General features: G+C 47.3%; 24 non-coding genes across 24 annotated transcripts; all 24 read right to left on the bottom strand.

The window, feature by feature from the left end:
* Window positions 1–24: 24 nt before the first annotated feature.
* On the bottom strand, window positions 25–143 carry LOC147932349 (5S ribosomal RNA). Its single transcript, XR_015576989.1, has one exon. It is a non-coding gene; the product is annotated as a 5S ribosomal RNA (ribosomal RNA).
* A 403-nt stretch (window positions 144–546) lies between these two features.
* Window positions 547–665, bottom strand: LOC147932348 (5S ribosomal RNA). The gene has a single exon (XR_015576988.1). It is a non-coding gene; the product is annotated as a 5S ribosomal RNA (ribosomal RNA).
* Window positions 666–1,067: 402 nt separating this feature from the next.
* Window positions 1,068–1,186, bottom strand: LOC147932347 (5S ribosomal RNA). Its single transcript, XR_015576987.1, has one exon. It is a non-coding gene; the product is annotated as a 5S ribosomal RNA (ribosomal RNA).
* A 389-nt stretch (window positions 1,187–1,575) lies between these two features.
* On the bottom strand, window positions 1,576–1,694 carry LOC147932346 (5S ribosomal RNA). The gene has a single exon (XR_015576155.1). It is a non-coding gene; the product is annotated as a 5S ribosomal RNA (ribosomal RNA).
* A 394-nt stretch (window positions 1,695–2,088) lies between these two features.
* LOC147932345 (5S ribosomal RNA) lies at window positions 2,089–2,207 on the bottom strand. The gene has a single exon (XR_015576596.1). It is a non-coding gene; the product is annotated as a 5S ribosomal RNA (ribosomal RNA).
* A 395-nt stretch (window positions 2,208–2,602) lies between these two features.
* On the bottom strand, window positions 2,603–2,721 carry LOC147932344 (5S ribosomal RNA). The gene has a single exon (XR_015576986.1). It is a non-coding gene; the product is annotated as a 5S ribosomal RNA (ribosomal RNA).
* Window positions 2,722–3,124: 403 nt separating this feature from the next.
* LOC147932343 (5S ribosomal RNA) lies at window positions 3,125–3,243 on the bottom strand. The gene has a single exon (XR_015575874.1). It is a non-coding gene; the product is annotated as a 5S ribosomal RNA (ribosomal RNA).
* A 400-nt stretch (window positions 3,244–3,643) lies between these two features.
* On the bottom strand, window positions 3,644–3,762 carry LOC147932342 (5S ribosomal RNA). Its single transcript, XR_015576985.1, has one exon. It is a non-coding gene; the product is annotated as a 5S ribosomal RNA (ribosomal RNA).
* Window positions 3,763–4,162: 400 nt separating this feature from the next.
* LOC147932341 (5S ribosomal RNA) lies at window positions 4,163–4,281 on the bottom strand. The gene has a single exon (XR_015575873.1). It is a non-coding gene; the product is annotated as a 5S ribosomal RNA (ribosomal RNA).
* Window positions 4,282–4,685: 404 nt separating this feature from the next.
* Window positions 4,686–4,804, bottom strand: LOC147932340 (5S ribosomal RNA). The gene has a single exon (XR_015575872.1). It is a non-coding gene; the product is annotated as a 5S ribosomal RNA (ribosomal RNA).
* A 401-nt stretch (window positions 4,805–5,205) lies between these two features.
* On the bottom strand, window positions 5,206–5,324 carry LOC147932339 (5S ribosomal RNA). The gene has a single exon (XR_015577017.1). It is a non-coding gene; the product is annotated as a 5S ribosomal RNA (ribosomal RNA).
* Window positions 5,325–5,724: 400 nt separating this feature from the next.
* Window positions 5,725–5,843, bottom strand: LOC147932338 (5S ribosomal RNA). The gene has a single exon (XR_015576984.1). It is a non-coding gene; the product is annotated as a 5S ribosomal RNA (ribosomal RNA).
* A 400-nt stretch (window positions 5,844–6,243) lies between these two features.
* On the bottom strand, window positions 6,244–6,362 carry LOC147932337 (5S ribosomal RNA). Its single transcript, XR_015576983.1, has one exon. It is a non-coding gene; the product is annotated as a 5S ribosomal RNA (ribosomal RNA).
* A 401-nt stretch (window positions 6,363–6,763) lies between these two features.
* On the bottom strand, window positions 6,764–6,882 carry LOC147932336 (5S ribosomal RNA). Its single transcript, XR_015575870.1, has one exon. It is a non-coding gene; the product is annotated as a 5S ribosomal RNA (ribosomal RNA).
* A 405-nt stretch (window positions 6,883–7,287) lies between these two features.
* Window positions 7,288–7,406, bottom strand: LOC147932335 (5S ribosomal RNA). The gene has a single exon (XR_015575869.1). It is a non-coding gene; the product is annotated as a 5S ribosomal RNA (ribosomal RNA).
* Window positions 7,407–7,809: 403 nt separating this feature from the next.
* On the bottom strand, window positions 7,810–7,928 carry LOC147932334 (5S ribosomal RNA). The gene has a single exon (XR_015576339.1). It is a non-coding gene; the product is annotated as a 5S ribosomal RNA (ribosomal RNA).
* Window positions 7,929–8,328: 400 nt separating this feature from the next.
* LOC147932333 (5S ribosomal RNA) lies at window positions 8,329–8,447 on the bottom strand. Its single transcript, XR_015576981.1, has one exon. It is a non-coding gene; the product is annotated as a 5S ribosomal RNA (ribosomal RNA).
* A 399-nt stretch (window positions 8,448–8,846) lies between these two features.
* LOC147932332 (5S ribosomal RNA) lies at window positions 8,847–8,965 on the bottom strand. Its single transcript, XR_015576980.1, has one exon. It is a non-coding gene; the product is annotated as a 5S ribosomal RNA (ribosomal RNA).
* Window positions 8,966–9,366: 401 nt separating this feature from the next.
* Window positions 9,367–9,485, bottom strand: LOC147932331 (5S ribosomal RNA). Its single transcript, XR_015576979.1, has one exon. It is a non-coding gene; the product is annotated as a 5S ribosomal RNA (ribosomal RNA).
* Window positions 9,486–9,885: 400 nt separating this feature from the next.
* On the bottom strand, window positions 9,886–10,004 carry LOC147932330 (5S ribosomal RNA). The gene has a single exon (XR_015576978.1). It is a non-coding gene; the product is annotated as a 5S ribosomal RNA (ribosomal RNA).
* A 403-nt stretch (window positions 10,005–10,407) lies between these two features.
* Window positions 10,408–10,526, bottom strand: LOC147932329 (5S ribosomal RNA). Its single transcript, XR_015576031.1, has one exon. It is a non-coding gene; the product is annotated as a 5S ribosomal RNA (ribosomal RNA).
* Window positions 10,527–10,928: 402 nt separating this feature from the next.
* LOC147932328 (5S ribosomal RNA) lies at window positions 10,929–11,047 on the bottom strand. The gene has a single exon (XR_015576977.1). It is a non-coding gene; the product is annotated as a 5S ribosomal RNA (ribosomal RNA).
* Window positions 11,048–11,450: 403 nt separating this feature from the next.
* On the bottom strand, window positions 11,451–11,569 carry LOC147932327 (5S ribosomal RNA). The gene has a single exon (XR_015576030.1). It is a non-coding gene; the product is annotated as a 5S ribosomal RNA (ribosomal RNA).
* A 399-nt stretch (window positions 11,570–11,968) lies between these two features.
* On the bottom strand, window positions 11,969–12,087 carry LOC147932326 (5S ribosomal RNA). Its single transcript, XR_015576976.1, has one exon. It is a non-coding gene; the product is annotated as a 5S ribosomal RNA (ribosomal RNA).
* Window positions 12,088–12,303: the final 216 nt, after the last annotated feature.

The raw sequence follows: 12,303 nt of genomic DNA, 5'->3' as shown, positions 1-12,303 counted from the left end.
AAGGGGGGGGGGGGGGGGGAGGGAGGGATGCAACACGAGGACTTCCCGGGAGGTCACCCATCCTAGTACTACTCTCGCCCAAACACGCTTAACTGCGGAGTTCTGATGGGATCCGGTGCATTAGTGCTGGTATGATCGCATCCGTTAGTATATCCCATGCAATCGCATATATACTTTTTTGAAAACTGAATGGATCATTCGATGTGGGTCCCACTTGATATGCGGACCGGTTTAGTCACCTTGGACGTGCTTCCAACGTCCAAAAACAAGTGATAACCATGTCCAAACACTGTTTTGGAGCCGTAACTAATTGTGTCGGGATCACAAAAAAACATCTCAACTGCCTTCAAACGTCAAAATCTGCCCTCGAGAATGGTCCAATGGTACGAAGACCCATTGCCTTACCAGAAGCTCTCTTGGGGCTTTTCAAAAAGGTATTATGGGTTGCGTGGTTCCTCACGGTCTGAAAGTTACGACGTTCTCTATGTACTATAGTCTTGGGAAACAACCAAAAAAAAAAAAGGGGGGGGGGGGGGGGGGGAGGGAGGGATGCAACACGAGGACTTCCCGGGAGGTCACCCATCCTAGTACTACTCTCGCCCAAACACGCTTAACTGCGGAGTTCTGATGGGATCCGGTGCATTAGTGCTGGTATGATCGCATCCGTTAGTATATCCCATGCAATCGCATATATACTTTTTTGAAAACTGAATGGATCATTCGATGTGGGTCCCACTTGATATGCGGACCGGTTTAGTCACCTTGGACGTGCTTCCAACGTCCAAAAACAAGTGATAACCATGTCCAAACACTGTTTTGGAGCCGTAACTAATTGTGTCGGGATCACAAAAAAACATCTCAACTGCCTTCAAACGTCAAAATCTGCCCTCGAGAATGGTCCAATGGTACGAAGACCCATTGCCTTACCAGAAGCTCTCTTGGGGCTTTTCAAAAAGGTATTATGGGTTGCGTGGTTCCTCACGGTCTGAAAGTTACGACGTTCTCTATGTACTATAGTCTTGGGAAACAACCAAAAAAAAAAAAGGGGGGGGGGGGGGGGGGAGGGAGGGATGCAACACGAGGACTTCCCGGGAGGTCACCCATCCTAGTACTACTCTCGCCCAAACACGCTTAACTGCGGAGTTCTGATGGGATCCGGTGCATTAGTGCTGGTATGATCGCATCCGTTAGTATATCCCATGCAATCGCATATATACTTTTTTGAAAACTGAATGGATCATTCGATGTGGGTCCCACTTGATATGCGGACCGGTTTAGTCACCTTGGACGTGCTTCCAACGTCCAAAAACAAGTGATAACCATGTCCAAACACTGTTTTGGAGCCGTAACTAATTGTGTCGGGATCACAAAAAAACATCTCAACTGCCTTCAAACGTCAAAATCTGCCCTCGAGAATGGTCCAATGGTACGAAGACCCATTGCCTTACCAGAAGCTCTCTTGGGGCTTTTCAAAAAGGTATTATGGGTTGCGTGGTTCCTCACGGTCCGAAAGTTACGACGTTCTCTATGTACTATAGTCTTGCGAAACAACCAAAAAAAAAAAGGGGGGGGGGAGGGATGCAACACGAGGACTTCCCGGAAAGTCACCCATCCTAGTACTACTCTCGCCCAAGCGCGCTTAACTGCGGAGTTCTGATGGGATCCGGTGCATTAGTGCTGGTATGATCGCATCCGTTAGTATATCCCATGCAATCGCATATATTCTTTTTTGAAAACTGAATGGATCATTCGATGTGGGTCCCACTTGATATGCGGACCGGTTTAGTCACCTTGGACGTGCTTCCAACGTCCAAAAACAAGCAATAACCATGTCCAAACACTGTTTTGGAGCCGTAACTAATTGTGTCGGGATCATAAAAAAACATCTTAACTGCCTTCAAACGTCAAAATCTGCCCTCGAGAATGGTCCAATGGAACGAAGACCCATTGCCTTGCCAGAAGCTCTCTTGGGGCTTTTCAAAAAGGTATTATGGGTTGCGTGGTTCCTCACGGTCTGAAAGTTACGACGTTCTCTATGTACTATAGTATTGCGAAACAACCAAAAAAAAAAAAAAAGGGGGGGGGGGAGGAATGCAACACGAGGACTTCCCGGAAAGTCACCCATCCTAGTACTCCTCTCGCCCAAGTACGCTTCACTGCGGAGTTCTGATGGGATCCGGTGCATTAGTGCTGGTATGATCGCATCCGTTAGTATATCCCATGCAATCGCATATATTCTTTTTTGGAAACTGAATGGATCATTCGATGTGGGTCCCACTTGATATGCGGACCGGTTTAGTCACCTTGGACGTGCTTCCAACGTCCAAAAACAAGCAATAACCATGTCCAAACACTGTTTTGGAGCCGTAACTAATTGTGTCGGGATCACAAAAAAACATCTTAACTGCCTTCAAACGTCAAAATCTGCCCTCGAGTATGGTCCAATGGTACAAAGACCCATTGCCTTGCCAGAAGCTCTCTTGGGGCTTTTCAAAAAGGTATTATGGGTTGCGTGGTTCCTCACGGTCTGACAGTTACGACGTTCTCTATGTACTATAGTCTTGGGAAACAACCAAAAAAAAAAAAGGGGGGGGGGGAGGGAGGGATGCAACACGAGGACTTCCCGGGAGGTCACCCATCCTAGTACTACTCTCGCCCAAACACGCTTAACTGCGGAGTTCTGATGGGATCCGGTGCATTAGTGCTGGTATGATCGCATCCGTTAGTATATCCCATGCAATCGCATATATACTTTTTTGAAAACTGAATGGATCATTCGATGTGGGTCCCACTTGATATGCGGACCGGTTTAGTCACCTTGGACGTGCTTCCAACGTCCAAAAACAAGTGATAACCATGTCCAAACACTGTTTTGGAGCCGTAACTAATTGTGTCGGGATCACAAAAAAACATCTCAACTGCCTTCAAACGTCAAAATCTGCCCTCGAGAATGGTCCAATGGTACGAAGACCCATTGCCTTACCAGAAGCTCTCTTGGGGCTTTTCAAAAAGGTATTATGGGTTGCGTGGTTCCTCACGGTCTGAAAGTTACGACGTTCTCTATGTACTATAGTCTTGCGAAACAACCAAAAAAAAAAAAAAGGGGGGGGGGGGGGGGGAGGGAGGGATGCAACACGAGGACTTCCCGGGAGGTCACCCATCCTAGTACTACTCTCGCCCAAGCACGCCTAACTGCGGAGTTCTGATGGGATCCGGTGCATTAGTGCTGGTATGATCGCATCCGTTAGTATATCCCATGCAATCGCATATATACTTTTTTGAAAACTGAATGGATCATTCGATGTGGGTCCCACTTGATATGCGGACCGGTTTAGTCACCTTGGACGTGCTTCCAACGTCCAAAAACAAGCGATAACCATGTCCAAACACTGTTTTGGAGCCGTAACTAATTGTGTCGGGATCACAAAAAAACATCTCAACTGCCTTCAAACGTCAAAATCTGCCCTCGAGAATGGTCCAATGGTACGAAGACCCATTGCCTTACCAGAAGCTCTCTTGGGGCTTTTCAAAAAGGTATTATGGGTTGCGTGGTTCCTCACGGTCTGAAAGTTACGACGTTCTCTATGTACTATAGTCTTGGGAAACAACCAAAAAAAAAAAAGGGGGGGGGGGGGGGGAGGGAGGGATGCAACACGAGGACTTCCCGGGAGGTCACCCATCCTAGTACTACTCTCGCCCAAACACGCTTAACTGCGGAGTTCTGATGGGATCCGGTGCATTAGTGCTGGTATGATCGCATCCGTTAGTATATCCCATGCAATCGCATATATACTTTTTTGAAAACTGAATGGATCATTCGATGTGGGTCCCACTTGATATGCGGACCGGTTTAGTCACCTTGGACGTGCTTCCAACGTCCAAAAACAAGTGATAACCATGTCCAAACACTGTTTTGGAGCCGTAACTAATTGTGTCGGGATCACAAAAAAACATCTCAACTGCCTTCAAACGTCAAAATCTGCCCTCGAGAATGGTCCAATGGTACGAAGACCCATTGCCTTACCAGAAGCTCTCTTGGGGCTTTTCAAAAAGGTATTATGGGTTGCGTGGTTCCTCACGGTCTGAAAGTTACGACGTTCTCTATGTACTATAGTCTTGCGAAACAACCAAAAAAAAAAAAAAGGGGGGGGGGGGGGAGGGAGGGATGCAACACGAGGACTTCCCGGGAGGTCACCCATCCTAGTACTACTCTCGCCCAAGCACGCCTAACTGCGGAGTTCTGATGGGATCCGGTGCATTAGTGCTGGTATGATCGCATCCGTTAGTATATCCCATGCAATCGCATATATACTTTTTTGAAAACTGAATGGATCATTCGATGTGGGTCCCACTTGATATGCGGACCGGTTTAGTCACCTTGGACGTGCTTCCAACGTCCAAAAACAAGCGATAACCATGTCCAAACACTGTTTTGGAGCCGTAACTAATTGTGTCGGGATCACAAAAAAACATCTCAACTGCCTTCAAACGTCAAAATCTGCCCTCGAGAATGGTCCAATGGTACGAAGACCCATTGCCTTACCAGAAGCTCTCTTGGGGCTTTTCAAAAAGGTATTATGGGTTGCGTGGTTCCTCACGGTCTGAAAGTTACGACGTTCTCTATGTACTATAGTCTTGCGAAACAACCAAAAAAAAAAAAAAGGGGGGGGGGGGGGGGGGAGGGAGGGATGCAACACGAGGACTTCCCGGGAGGTCACCCATCCTAGTACTACTCTCGCCCAAGCACGCCTAACTGCGGAGTTCTGATGGGATCCGGTGCATTAGTGCTGGTATGATCGCATCCGTTAGTATATCCCATGCAATCGCATATATACTTTTTTGAAAACTGAATGGATCATTCGATGTGGGTCCCACTTGATATGCGGACCGGTTTAGTCACCTTGGACGTGCTTCCAACGTCCAAAAACAAGCGATAACCATGTCCAAACACTGTTTTGGAGCCGTAACTAATTGTGTCGGGATCACAAAAAAACATCTCAACTGCCTTCAAACGTCAAAATCTGCCCTCGAGAATGGTCCAATGGTACGAAGACCCATTGCCTTACCAGAAGCTCTCTTGGGGCTTTTCAAAAAGGTATTATGGGTTGCGTGGTTCCTCACGGTCTGAAAGTTACGACGTTCTCTATGTACTATAGTCTTGCGAAACAACCAAAAAAAAAAAAAAGGGGGGGGGGGGGGGAGGGAGGGATGCAACTCGAGGACTTCCCGGGAGGTCACCCATCCTAGTACTACTCTCGCCCAAGCACGCTTAACTGCGGAGTTCTGATGGGATCCGGTGCATTAGTGCTGGTATGATCGCATCCGTTAGTATATCCCATGCAATCGCATATATACTTTTTTGAAAACTGAATGGATCATTCGATGTGGGTCCCACTTGATATGCGGACCGGTTTAGTCACCTTGGACGTGCTTCCAACGTCCAAAAACAAGCGATAACCATGTCCAAACACTGTTTTGGAGCCGTAACTAATTGTGTCGGGATCACAAAAAAACATCTCAACTGCCTTCAAACGTCAAAATCTGCCCTCGAGAATGGTCCAATGGTACGAAGACCCATTGCCTTACCAGAAGCTCTCTTGGGGCTTTTCAAAAAGGTATTATGGGTTGCGTGGTTCCTCACGGTCTGAAAGTTACGACGTTCTCTATGTACTATAGTCTTGGGAAACAACCAAAAAAAAAAAAGGGGGGGGGGGGGGGGAGGGAGGGATGCAACACGAGGACTTCCCGGGAGGTCACCCATCCTAGTACTACTCTCGCCCAAACACGCTTAACTGCGGAGTTCTGATGGGATCCGGTGCATTAGTGCTGGTATGATCGCATCCGTTAGTATATCCCATGCAATCGCATATATACTTTTTTGAAAACTGAATGGATCATTCGATGTGGGTCCCACTTGATATGCGGACCGGTTTAGTCACCTTGGACGTGCTTCCAACGTCCAAAAACAAGTGATAACCATGTCCAAACACTGTTTTGGAGCCGTAACTAATTGTGTCGGGATCACAAAAAAACATCTCAACTGCCTTCAAACGTCAAAATCTGCCCTCGAGAATGGTCCAATGGTACGAAGACCCATTGCCTTACCAGAAGCTCTCTTGGGGCTTTTCAAAAAGGTATTATGGGTTGCGTGGTTCCTCACGGTCTGAAAGTTACGACGTTCTCTATGTACTATAGTCTTGGGAAACAACCAAAAAAAAAAAAGGGGGGGGGGGGGGGGAGGGAGGGATGCAACACGAGGACTTCCCGGGAGGTCACCCATCCTAGTACTACTCTCGCCCAAACACGCTTAACTGCGGAGTTCTGATGGGATCCGGTGCATTAGTGCTGGTATGATCGCATCCGTTAGTATATCCCATGCAATCGCATATATACTTTTTTGAAAACTGAATGGATCATTCGATGTGGGTCCCACTTGATATGCGGACCGGTTTAGTCACCTTGGACGTGCTTCCAACGTCCAAAAACAAGTGATAACCATGTCCAAACACTGTTTTGGAGCCGTAACTAATTGTGTCGGGATCACAAAAAAACATCTCAACTGCCTTCAAACGTCAAAATCTGCCCTCGAGAATGGTCCAATGGTACGAAGACCCATTGCCTTACCAGAAGCTCTCTTGGGGCTTTTCAAAAAGGTATTATGGGTTGCGTGGTTCCTCACGGTCTGAAAGTTACGACGTTCTCTATGTACTATAGTCTTGCGAAACAACCAAAAAAAAAAAAAAGGGGGGGGGGGGGGGAGGGAGGGATGCAACACGAGGACTTCCCGGGAGGTCACCCATCCTAGTACTACTCTCGCCCAAGCACGCCTAACTGCGGAGTTCTGATGGGATCCGGTGCATTAGTGCTGGTATGATCGCATCCGTTAGTATATCCCATGCAATCGCATATATACTTTTTTGAAAACTGAATGGATCATTCGATGTGGGTCCCACTTGATATGCGGACCGGTTTAGTCACCTTGGACGTGCTTCCAACGTCCAAAAACAAGCGATAACCATGTCCAAACACTGTTTTGGAGCCGTAACTAATTGTGTCGGGATCACAAAAAAACATCTCAACTGCCTTCAAACGTCAAAATCTGCCCTCGAGAATGGTCCAATGGTACGAAGACCCATTGCCTTACCAGAAGCTCTCTTGGGGCTTTTCAAAAAGGTATTATGGGTTGCGTGGTTCCTCACGGTCTGAAAGTTACGACGTTCTCTATGTACTATAGTCTTGCGAAACAACCAAAAAAAAAAAAAAGGGGGGGGGGGGGGGGGGGAGGGAGGGATGCAACACGAGGACTTCCCGGGAGGTCACCCATCCTAGTACTACTCTCGCCCAAGCACGCCTAACTGCGGAGTTCTGATGGGATCCGGTGCATTAGTGCTGGTATGATCGCATCCGTTAGTATATCCCATGCAATCGCATATATACTTTTTTGAAAACTGAATGGATCATTCGATGTGGGTCCCACTTGATATGCGGACCGGTTTAGTCACCTTGGACGTGCTTCCAACGTCCAAAAACAAGCGATAACCATGTCCAAACACTGTTTTGGAGCCGTAACTAATTGTGTCGGGATCACAAAAAAACATCTCAACTGCCTTCAAACGTCAAAATCTGCCCTCGAGAATGGTCCAATGGTACGAAGACCCATTGCCTTACCAGAAGCTCTCTTGGGGCTTTTCAAAAAGGTATTATGGGTTGCGTGGTTCCTCACGGTCTGAAAGTTACGACGTTCTCTATGTACTATAGTCTTGCGAAACAACCAAAAAAAAAAAAAAGGGGGGGGGGGGGGGGGAGGGAGGGATGCAACACGAGGACTTCCCGGGAGGTCACCCATCCTAGTACTACTCTCGCCCAAGCACGCTTAACTGCGGAGTTCTGATGGGATCCGGTGCATTAGTGCTGGTATGATCGCATCCGTTAGTATATCCCATGCAATCGCATATATACTTTTTTGAAAACTGAATGGATCATTCGATGTGGGTCCCACTTGATATGCGGACCGGTTTAGTCACCTTGGACGTGCTTCCAACGTCCAAAAACAAGCGATAACCATGTCCAAACACTGTTTTGGAGCCGTAACTAATTGTGTCGGGATCACAAAAAAACATCTCAACTGCCTTCAAACGTCAAAATCTGCCCTCGAGAATGGTCCAATGGTACGAAGACCCATTGCCTTACCAGAAGCTCTCTTGGGGCTTTTCAAAAAGGTATTATGGGTTGCGTGGTTCCTCACGGTCTGAAAGTTACGACGTTCTCTATGTACTATAGTCTTGGGAAACAACCAAAAAAAAAAAAGGGGGGGGGGGGGGGGAGGGAGGGATGCAACACGAGGACTTCCCGGGAGGTCACCCATCCTAGTACTACTCTCGCCCAAACACGCTTAACTGCGGAGTTCTGATGGGATCCGGTGCATTAGTGCTGGTATGATCGCATCCGTTAGTATATCCCATGCAATCGCATATATACTTTTTTGAAAACTGAATGGATCATTCGATGTGGGTCCCACTTGATATGCGGACCGGTTTAGTCACCTTGGACGTGCTTCCAACGTCCAAAAACAAGTGATAACCATGTCCAAACACTGTTTTGGAGCCGTAACTAATTGTGTCGGGATCACAAAAAAACATCTCAACTGCCTTCAAACGTCAAAATCTGCCCTCGAGAATGGTCCAATGGTACGAAGACCCATTGCCTTACCAGAAGCTCTCTTGGGGCTTTTCAAAAAGGTATTATGGGTTGCGTGGTTCCTCACGGTCTGAAAGTTACGACGTTCTCTATGTACTATAGTCTTGGGAAACAACCAAAAAAAAAAAAGGGGGGGGGGGGGGGAGGGAGGGATGCAACACGAGGACTTCCCGGGAGGTCACCCATCCTAGTACTACTCTCGCCCAAACACGCTTAACTGCGGAGTTCTGATGGGATCCGGTGCATTAGTGCTGGTATGATCGCATCCGTTAGTATATCCCATGCAATCGCATATATACTTTTTTGAAAACTGAATGGATCATTCGATGTGGGTCCCACTTGATATGCGGACCGGTTTAGTCACCTTGGACGTGCTTCCAACGTCCAAAAACAAGCGATAACCATGTCCAAACACTGTTTTGGAGCCGTAACTAATTGTGTCGGGATCACAAAAAAACATCTCAACTGCCTTCAAACGTCAAAATCTGCCCTCGAGAATGGTCCAATGGTACGAAGACCCATTGCCTTACCAGAAGCTCTCTTGGGGCTTTTCAAAAAGGTATTATGGGTTGCGTGGTTCCTCACGGTCTGAAAGTTACGACGTTCTCTATGTACTATAGTCTTGGGAAACAACCAAAAAAAAAAAAGGGGGGGGGGGGGGGGGAGGGAGGGATGCAACACGAGGACTTCCCGGGAGGTCACCCATCCTAGTACTACTCTCGCCCAAACACGCTTAACTGCGGAGTTCTGATGGGATCCGGTGCATTAGTGCTGGTATGATCGCATCCGTTAGTATATCCCATGCAATCGCATATATACTTTTTTGAAAACTGAATGGATCATTCGATGTGGGTCCCACTTGATATGCGGACCGGTTTAGTCACCTTGGACGTGCTTCCAACGTCCAAAAACAAGTGATAACCATGTCCAAACACTGTTTTGGAGCCGTAACTAATTGTGTCGGGATCACAAAAAAACATCTCAACTGCCTTCAAACGTCAAAATCTGCCCTCGAGAATGGTCCAATGGTACGAAGACCCATTGCCTTACCAGAAGCTCTCTTGGGGCTTTTCAAAAAGGTATTATGGGTTGCGTGGTTCCTCACGGTCTGAAAGTTACGACGTTCTCTATGTACTATAGTCTTGGGAAACAACCAAAAAAAAAAAAGGGGGGGGGGGGGGGGAGGGAGGGATGCAACACGAGGACTTCCCGGGAGGTCACCCATCCTAGTACTACTCTCGCCCAAACACGCTTAACTGCGGAGTTCTGATGGGATCCGGTGCATTAGTGCTGGTATGATCGCATCCGTTAGTATATCCCATGCAATCGCATATATACTTTTTTGAAAACTGAATGGATCATTCGATGTGGGTCCCACTTGATATGCGGACCGGTTTAGTCACCTTGGACGTGCTTCCAACGTCCAAAAACAAGTGATAACCATGTCCAAACACTGTTTTGGAGCCGTAACTAATTGTGTCGGGATCACAAAAAAACATCTCAACTGCCTTCAAACGTCAAAATCTGCCCTCGAGAATGGTCCAATGGTACGAAGACCCATTGCCTTACCAGAAGCTCTCTTGGGGCTTTTCAAAAAGGTATTATGGGTTGCGTGGTTCCTCACGGTCTGAAAGTTACGACGTTCTCTATGTACTATAGTCTTGCGAAACAACCAAAAAAAAAAAAAAGGGGGGGGGGGGGGGGGAGGGAGGGATGCAACACGAGGACTTCCCGGGACGTCACCCATCCTAGTACTACTCTCGCCCAAGCACGCTTAACTGCGGAGTTCTGATGGGATCCGGTGCATTAGTGCTGGTATGATCGCATCCGTTAGTATATCCCATGCAATCGCATATATACTTTTTTGAAAACTGAATGGATCATTCGATGTGGGTCCCACTTGATATGCGGACCGGTTTAGTCACCTTGGACGTGCTTCCAACGTCCAAAAACAAGTGATAACCATGTCCAAACACTGTTTTGGAGCCGTAACTAATTGTGTCGGGATCACAAAAAAACATCTCAACTGCCTTCAAACGTCAAAATCTGCCCTCGAGAATGGTCCAATGGTACGAAGACCCATTGCCTTACCAGAAGCTCTCTTGGGGCTTTTCAAAAAGGTATTATGGGTTGCGTGGTTCCTCACGGTCTGAAAGTTACGACGTTCTCTATGTACTATAGTCTTGGGAAACAACCAAAAAAAAAAAAGGGGGGGGGGGGGGGGGGAGGGAGGGATGCAACACGAGGACTTCCCGGGAGGTCACCCATCCTAGTACTACTCTCGCCCAAACACGCTTAACTGCGGAGTTCTGATGGGATCCGGTGCATTAGTGCTGGTATGATCGCATCCGTTAGTATATCCCATGCAATCGCATATATACTTTTTTGAAAACTGAATGGATCATTCGATGTGGGTCCCACTTGATATGCGGACCGGTTTAGTCACCTTGGACGTGCTTCCAACGTCCAAAAACAAGTGATAACCATGTCCAAACACTGTTTTGGAGCCGTAACTAATTGTGTCGGGATCACAAAAAAACATCTCAACTGCCTTCAAACGTCAAAATCTGCCCTCGAGAATGGTCCAATGGTACGAAGACCCATTGCCTTACCAGAAGCTCTCTTGGGGCTTTTCAAAAAGGTATTATGGGTTGCGTGGTTCCTCACGGTCTGAAAGTTACGACGTTCTCTATGTACTATAGTCTTGCGAAACAACCAAAAAAAAAAAAAAGGGGGGGGGGGGGGGGGAGGGAGGGATGCAACACGAGGACTTCCCGGGACGTCACCCATCCTAGTACTACTCTCGCCCAAGCACGCTTAACTGCGGAGTTCTGATGGGATCCGGTGCATTAGTGCTGGTATGATCGCATCCGTTAGTATATCCCATGCAATCGCATATATACTTTTTTGAAAACTGAATGGATCATTCGATGTGGGTCCCACTTGATATGCGGACCGGTTTAGTCACCTTGGACGTGCTTCCAACGTCCAAAAACAAGTGATAACCATGTCCAAACACTGTTTTGGAGCCGTAACTAATTGTGTCGGGATCACAAAAAAACATCTCAACTGCCTTCAAACGTCAAAATCTGCCCTCGAGAATGGTCCAATGGTACGAAGACCCATTGCCTTACCAGAAGCTCTCTTGGGGCTTTTCAAAAAGGTATTATGGGTTGCGTGGTTCCTCACGGTCTGAAAGTTACGACGTTCTCTATGTACTATAGTCTTGGGAAACAACCAAAAAAAAAAAAGGGGGGGGGGGGGGGAGGGAGGGATGCAACACGAGGACTTCCCGGGAGGTCACCCATCCTAGTACTACTCTCGCCCAAACACGCTTAACTGCGGAGTTCTGATGGGATCCGGTGCATTAGTGCTGGTATGATCGCATCCGTTAGTATATCCCATGCAATCGCATATATACTTTTTTGAAAACTGAATGGATCATTCGATGTGGGTCCCACTTGATATGCGGACCGGTTTAGTCACCTTGGACGTGCTTCCAACGTCCAAAAACAAGTGATAACCATGTCCAAACACTGTTTTGGAGCCGTAACTAATTGTGTCGGGATCACAAAAAAACATCTCAACTGCCTTCAAACGTCAAAA

This window comes from Camelina sativa, chromosome 12 (assembly GCF_030686135.1).
Source record: "Camelina sativa cultivar CO46 ecotype springtype chromosome 12, ASM3068613v1".
Classification (NCBI taxonomy): Eukaryota; Viridiplantae; Streptophyta; class Magnoliopsida; order Brassicales; family Brassicaceae; genus Camelina; species Camelina sativa.
This window is presented reverse-complemented; position numbering and strand designations above follow the sequence as displayed.